The sequence below is a fragment of the Zalophus californianus genome, chromosome 5, assembly GCF_009762305.2.
Source record: "Zalophus californianus isolate mZalCal1 chromosome 5, mZalCal1.pri.v2, whole genome shotgun sequence".
Classification (NCBI taxonomy): Eukaryota; Metazoa; Chordata; class Mammalia; order Carnivora; family Otariidae; genus Zalophus; species Zalophus californianus.
In genome coordinates this window covers 98,123,947-98,129,946 of record NC_045599.1, presented here as the reverse complement: position 1 = coordinate 98,129,946, position 6,000 = coordinate 98,123,947, and positions in this window count along the sequence as shown.

Below are 6,000 nucleotides of genomic sequence, written 5' to 3'. Positions count from 1 at the left end.
TTTTCCAGGTCTAGAAAATATGCCCACTGTGAGTTATGATGGGTAGAACCAGCCCCAGACAAACCATAGGCACTGAAAATTGGGAAGGGGAGTCTCCAAGCAAAATCTTGATGAAGGAAGAAAGGAAACTAAGTAGATAAAAACAGGTTCCATTTAAGATGATTTATGTAATCTCTTAGGATTTATTCTTTGTGTAAAACAAAGATTAGTAAATGAGCTCTGCATGTTTCATACGGTCATTATTATAAAGCTCAAATTAGATCATAGATGTAGAAGTATATCAAAAGAAGTATTAAGAAAAATAACTTTATGTAGTGTGGTGAAATAGTCTGCAGATCAAAGAAAGTTATGTTAAACTGTCCATATGTTGAGACTAATGAAATAGTTCTTCAGTGGAGGGTTTTGTGGTATTTCTGTCTGTGTACATCAGCAATTATTGGTATTTTGTTTACTAGGACATAAATACTGCATTAAGATGATAATATATATTCAGTTGTTGTTGTTCCTCAAATATATAATAACCATGACATGAATAAGCAAGAATGAAATATTGGGATTCAATAAATTTCTGGGCAGTCACAAGGCAAATATTTTTTGGAGGGTGAAAAGGCTATTTCTTTTTCCGAAGATGACAGCTTGGTACAATGAAAAAATATAAACTTGAGATTCAAACAACACTGAATTTGAGTTCCTGCTTTACCATTATTCACGTGTGAGATGTTGGACATGTGACATAAGAGATGATAACTAGCTTGTGAGTTGGTGAAATTTAGAGATAACGTATGCCATAGGAGTTTTCATATAGTAGGCACTCAACCAATGGTGATTTCATTCTTTTTTAATTTTATGTAGTTGTCAGTACACTCTCCTAGCAGTTCTTGATAATAAGATGCTTTCAAAGGATAAGGAAATTGTATGGGACTTGAGTTGAGATGAACAGGCCAAATTCTTGCTAAATGACCTTTGCTGTATTTCAGAAAAGTAGGAATATGAGTTAGAGTTTGATGGGAGAAGCAGAGCCACTGTAAGTGATGTAGAACAAGGGATTTTTAAATAGGGATTAGGCCTTATACAACTCTGGGAACTGGTAGAGACAGTTGAGGAGGAGTTCTGGGTGTGGAGAAATGAAGAATGATGGGAGGCCATGCCTGTCTCTCACCACTTGGCATTGCTGCCAATGTGACCTGCAGGAGTTGCTGTGCTCTTGTCTTCACCACCAAGTTGTAACACATTCAATCCAGGACTAGTGGACACTGAAGGAGGAGATTGGGCGGGAGCTGAAGAACCTATGGGTCCAATTTATGTCCCATGTCAATAGAATAAGCTACCAGATCAGTGACAGTATGTGCAAACAAAGCCACTATACCAATAACTCTGAACCCAAGGACTGCTAATAAGGAGGAACTGAAAAAGTGACTGTTTTTGGTTCACAATATGAAGGGGGAGAGGCAATTGGAAATGCTTTAATCCTATTTTTTTAACTTTTTACTTTTAAATAATTTCAGCTTACAGAAATGTGTTGTACAAACAACCTCATTATATCCTTTACCCAGATTCTGCCATTTTGTCAGATTTGCATATTCTTTTCTATCTCAATAGACACACACACACACACACACACACACACACACACACACACTTACACATTTATTATCCTGAAACATTTGAAATTAAATGTTATACTTGGAGACCCTTTATCCCCAAAGACTTCCATGTGTATTTCCGAAAAGCAAAGACTCCCTCCTACGTGATCACAACACAATTACCCAAAACAAAAAACTAGCTATGATACAATACTACTGCCTAATCTACAAAACTTACTTAAAATTTACTCAATTATTACAATAATGTCCTTTATGGTCAAAAAAATCAAAAAGTGAAAAGGTCTGGTCCACATTCTAGTCCAGGATCACATGTTGAATTTGGGTGTCATGTTCCCTAACCTTCTTACTCTGAACCAGTTCTTTTAGTCTGACTTGGTCTTTCATAACCTCGTCATTCTTTAAAAGTATAGGTAGGTACTTTTGTATATGATCTCTCCACTTGAGTTCTCTGATTTTTGCTTAAAATTAGTCTGAGGAGTTTGCAGGAAGAGCAAGAAATGATATTTTGTTCTTTCTAGTCCATTACATGAGATGGTGTCTGCCTTCTCTTATTTTTAAGATATATTCCTATACCTTATATACACTGCAGAGAATTTCTGTTTCTTTGAGACTAGTGTTAGCATTTTTTTTTTCTGTAAGGAGCCAGAAAGCAAATATTTTTTACTTTGCAGGCGAGGTCTCTGTCACAACTACTCAATCTGCTCTTGTAGCATACAAGTAACCATAGTCAATATACAATGAACATGCGTGGCTATGTTTCAATACAACTTTATTTATGGACTTTGAAATTTGAGCTTCATGTGATTTTTGCAAATCATAAAATATTCTTCTTTTGATGTTTTTCATCCATTTAAAAATGGAAAAATGGTTATTTGCTCCCAAGTCATACAAAAACAGGTTGCAGTCTATCATTTGTTAAGCTCTCCTCTAGACCCACGGGTATCAATACTTGAAGTTGCTTTCTTCCTCATCACAGCTTCTGTATCACACAGATATCTCAGCTGGAAAGGCCATCTTTGAATGTTTTCTTTGCCATTGAATGTTCTGAAATGTGTGGAGGGAAATCAGAGATATTTAACTTGTATTTATAGAAACTGATTTTTCTTTATTACTCCATAGTTTTCCTCTAGTTCTCTTCTTGTATGTGAGTATTGTACTTAGAACTAATTTTCAACTATTGCACATTAAACAATACTATTAGTTTGATTAATTAATACATAATACATCCTGGAGACTAATTTGTTTACTCCTAGTGGACTCATTAAGACTTGCTGTATGAATGTGGGATTAGGTTTTTAAAAAGGGAATCACCTTAGGATGATTGACTCCCATGTCTGTTTGGAAAGAAAAAAAAAATCTGACAAACGAAAATCAAGTAATCTATATCCCTCTCTTTAACCATAAAAGAACATTAAAGGATTTCTAATGCTTCGTGCATATAACTTGGCTTCCTGTGGTGATATTATAGAGTTGCCTAATTTATTCTCAAAAATTGATCATAGGAAAAGCCAATTAAAGCAGTGTGCTAATATTTTCCTCCATAGGTGACTAAAGCAATGAGCACTTGCATCTCTGCTTTATTTCTGCATGCCAGTGCATATTTTAAGTTTAGTATCTTGCCACCCATGTTAACATTATTGCCCCTCATGCAGGAATAAAGTAATTTCTAATAAACAAGACTGCTGTTAGGTGAGCCCCAGCCAGCAAGCATTGTCAAAGGCAGGAGAACAAGTTTCTCGATGATATATTTTTGTATTGTATTTTGCCTTTTAGGAATAGTTTATGCATCTTGGTAGGATGAGATGAGCATAATAAATTGTAATCCTTCCCCATTTTTGTTCCTTATGCACTGTTTTTGGCTGAGTAATTAGATATTCTGACAGAGCCGCCAGTAGAAAATTCAGAGATACAGATATACGCACCTGTCCTGTGCATATTTTCTAAACTCTTATCTGTCACCTAATGTCTCATCCAAGGTCTTGCTCTCTGAAACGAGCTGAGATCCAGTTATCAGTGGGGGTTTCTGCTGAAGACATGTGCCTGAGGGTTATTTTAGTAAGAACAGGTTTGGTAATTAGAAATCTTGGTGCTGAGAGTGTACTACAGGGCTGAATATGCAGACACTTTCCTTTCATTGAGAAATCTCTGTAGAAGGTTTGAGGCAGATCTTCACAGCTTATTTTGCAAGAGAGCAAGTGTATTGTATTTTTATTACTTGTGCAGCTCCGGGTCATCTCAGAGAGTGGCAGTGGCGTAGTTTATAAAGAGTTGTCATTATTGCCTGGCTTTGGGTATTTATGCTTTCAAAAATGTGGAGTAAACAGTTTGTGATAAATTCTCTCTGGGCCAAGGTTATTGGAACTCCTTCACTGGAGATATTTAGGTATTGGATAGGCACCCAACTGTCCTATGCGGTTTCGATGCAATCAAGTCTGCGGGCCTGGGGTTGAAGAAGATGACCTCCATAGACAGGCTGCCCTTGGGCTAAATTGTTAAGTAGGCAAAATTCCCAGTTCCATTTGTCATTTCACCAGAATGCCCTCAGGCTGTTCCCTGCCTCCCCAGAGTTATTCTGTCCCTCACTTCATCAAGCAATCTCTCCAGTCTTAACACTCAAAATTTACCTGGTCGGTGCCCTGTTCCCCCAGGACCTCCATGATTGTGTAAAGGGGCTATTTAAGTGAAATCATTTTAATGACTTAAGTGATTCTAGCTTACTCTCCGATTCCTCCACATCCTGTTCCCCGGCCCTTCATTCACTTAGCATATGTGCATTTTAGAAGGAGCCTACTAGTGTCTTTGAGTAAAGGCATAATTCCAATAGCATATATTTCAGTTATCATGGCAGAAAGTGAGGAAAGTATTTTGGAGACCTTTTCATTCTTAAAACCATTCCATAAGGAAATAGTTCCTAGGAGGAGCCAATGCCTTCTCTAATAGTATTAAGCCTTCCTTTGCTGAAAGGTTAACAAATATTAATGCTGACATTCAGAATAATTCTTCGGCAGGTCTCCTTGACTCCTTACAAGTCAGTGAACGGTAAATGATGAAACAACAACAACAACAATAATAATAATTTTAAAAAATAATTAAAATAATAAAATAAAAAGTAAACAAGAAAGCTTACAAAAGGCAAAGTTGGGAGGTGGAAGGAATGACACGAAACAAGAGGCAGAATAAACTTATACCTGGATTTAATTGGGAGAAGATGCTTTAATCAGCCAGAGAGGAAAAGATGAGCAGATAGGGTTTGTTACTCTAAGTGAAATGCTGATAATATGCTGTAGAATATAGAAGAAATTGTAGAGACTGAAGGGATCCTCAAATTCGACTAAGACATGTATTTGGCCACACCATGTATTTAAGAGATGAGGAGTTTGAAACAAACAATATAAAACTGATTCATTCAAACTCAAGATAGAGAGGTATTGACTATTACCAGGAAAATTCGAGCCCCTAAAATATGGAAGAATAAAGTTTCAGCTTGAAACAAGCAACCATAACAACACAGTGCAATGATTATAACAACAAAATTTTAAGTCAAATGTATTTAAAATCCTGATTTGCTGGTTGTGTGACATTATTCTGTTTTGATAAACCAAGCTTGGTACCCTTACCTGTAAAATTCAGCTTATTAAAACAAATGAGGACCCAACAGTATAATCTCAGCACAAGGCCTGGCATAATGTAGCCAATCGATCAGTAACATTGCTGTGATTTAAGAACCAATGTTTCTCTTCCCACAGATAATACATGAGGTAGCCCCAGAGTGAAAAGCAATGTGAAATTATTAAACCTTGATCACTATACAAAATATTTATAATCTGCTCATGTGTAGGTATACTCCAAAATTTCCCTGATAGGGAGGTTTTGTTTTGGGGGTTTGTTTGTTTGTTTGTTTTTTGTGAATGACTGCATTCTGAAGAGGGATAACTGAAGAGAAGGAACAGGAAAGATCTGAGGGGTGGAGAATGACTACAGTTGAATTACATTTGGGTGATTTAGGACAGCAGTCTTCAATCTGGGTAACATGAACTCCTGGGTCTATGTAATGATTGTTCAAGGGGTCCACAAGCATGGAATTTAAAGAGACTTGATTCTTAAATCCCAACTTTTCTATGGATCCGTTCCTAAAACTGATCTGACCCCACTGTGATCTTCTCTATCATAATTGCCTTATCCTACAGTCAGAAAAGAAAGCCAGATATCTTATCTGTCCAACATCCTGAATCTTCTAATTGCATTACTCTAAAGGAAAAAAAGCAAAATCAAAAACTTCTGGGGTACCAAAGAACTTTTCAAAACATACTTGTAGTTGATACTAAGAATCAAAATGACCCCTCACCCTCACTGTCCACATCATTGAGAGAGAGATTCTCATTAAAAGTTTACTCTC